This window comes from Oncorhynchus mykiss, chromosome 25, assembly GCF_057628025.1.
Source record: "Oncorhynchus mykiss isolate SJ-2025 chromosome 25, ASM5762802v1, whole genome shotgun sequence".
In the NCBI taxonomy this organism is placed as follows: Eukaryota; Metazoa; Chordata; class Actinopteri; order Salmoniformes; family Salmonidae; genus Oncorhynchus; species Oncorhynchus mykiss.
This window is the reverse complement of record NC_143046.1, coordinates 34,413,343-34,415,529: the sequence shown is the minus strand read 5'-3', so window position 1 is coordinate 34,415,529 and position 2,187 is coordinate 34,413,343.

Genomic DNA, 2,187 nt, shown 5'->3' with positions numbered 1-2,187 from the left:
AATTTGTCCAATAGAAACTCCCGTTTGCGTTTTCCGTTTAAAGTTAACGGAAAACGTTTTGTAACAGACGAAACGTTTTGCAACAGAATCGGCGTAATGACTACACCCCAGCAGGAATACTGCAATTCGGATGCCCCTCCCTTTGGCTAGCCCTAAAAAATGAGTCCTAGTGATAGTCTAGTTCAATGCTCATTCGGCTTTGGAGAACGAGGTAGAGGATGTGCAGTTTTGTTCTAGCCCAGCACTAACACACCTAATTCTATTATTCAACTGCTCAATTATTATAAGTGACAAAATTCATGTTCATACTGAAGATGAGGAGTTACCATCAGATAAAGGATATGAGATGAGTATGATAGACTGCAGTGGAGGTCTGTGCTGTTTAAGATGAGGGATGACCATGATTTTTTTCATGAGCATGGCCTTATTAAGCAATAAGGCACGAGGGGGTGTGGTATATGGTCAATTTACCATTTTTATTTTTATGAAATTCACTGAGGGGGGTGGTCCACCCCTTCCTCCTCTGACGAGACTCCACTGATAGGCTGTCACATGTGTTGTCACATGGATTTTGTTATGTCTTTGTGTAGGCCACTGGAAGTGGCTAGTCAGGTTAACACAATTGATTAATAGAGGCTTTTCATTCTGGTGCTTGATTACTCATGTTAAGGATGTGTGTAGGACTACCTGTAAACTGTGTACCTATGTTGAAACATACTGAAAAAGCAAATATTCTCTGATAAGGGTTGACCTAATCTCCTGGCATAAGCCCTTAACCACCCTCTAAGCAGTTGGGTCCTTCCAGGAAGAAAGTGCCTTTTGCGTCCCTTTGATATATGAAGTAGAAATTGTGCACCAATATTGCATTTTAAATTCCTGTTATATAAATGAACTTTATTTCAATATAGACCACATGGACAATTTGATAAATGTGATTTTGTTTTGCATAATTACTTGCTGAAGTGCCAAAAATCAGCATTTTGACGTGTCCCTCCTCATGTTTTTCTGACTTCTAGGAAGATTTTAACCCACTTAGTGCAGAAATGTCCCCAAGTTTTTCCATCATTGTAAAGGCCTAGTTACTTTGTTGCTCTGACAGTCATTTTTGAAGATTCATATTTATTTAAAGCGATTAGTGATTAATTTACGTTTGTCCCTCATTTTAAGGTCAACTCTGTTACGTGAACTGAACTGTCATTTTAATATGGTGAAAATGTTCCTTTTTAAATGATTTTTTCTAAAGAAACATTGAATTGTCAAATAGTATCAAAAGAGTATTCTACTCTTTTTGACCATTTTCTGGTGTTATGTGGAGGAAAACTGAGCAGATCAAGCATGGGGCTCCTGAGTGGTGCAGCGATCTAAGGCACTGCATCTCTGTGCAAGAGACACCACTACAATCCCTGGTTCAAATCCAGGCTGTATCACATCGGGCCTTGATTGGGAGTCCCATAGGGCAGTGCCCAGTGTCGTCTGGATTTGGCTGGGGTAGGATGTCATTGTAAATAAGAATTTATTCTTAACTGACTTGCCTAGTTAAATACAGATTACATAACATAGCTATGGTCACAAGACGCAGGCCTCCTAATTGTCCATAGAATTTCTAAACAAACAGCTGGAGGAAGGGCTTTCTCCTATAGAGCTCCATTTTTATGGAACGGTCTGCCTACCCATGTCAGAGACGCAAACTCGGTCTCAACCTTTAAGTCTTTACTGAAGACTCATCTCTTCAGTGGGTCATATGATTGAGTGTAGTCTGGCCCAGGAGTGGGAAGGTGAACGGAAAGGCTCTGGAGCAACGAACCGCCCTTGCTGTCTCTGCCTGGCCGGTTCCCCTCTTTCCACTGGGATTCTCTGCCTCTAACCCTATTACAGGGGCTGAGTCACTGGCTTACTGGGGCTCTCTCATACCGTCCCTGGGAGGGGTGCGTCACCTGAGTGGGTTGAGTCACTGATGTGATCATCCTGTCTGGGTTGGCGCCCCCCCCCCCCCCCTCCTTGGGTTGTGCCGTGGCGGAGATCTTTGTGGGCTGTGATCTCCGTGGGGAGATCTTTGTGGGTTGTCTCGGGATGGTAAGTTGGTGGTTGAAGATATCCCTCTAGTGGTGTGGGGGGTGTGCTTTGGCAAAGTGGGTGGGGTTATATCCTTCCTGTTTGGCCCTGTCCGGGGGTGTCCTCGGATGGGGC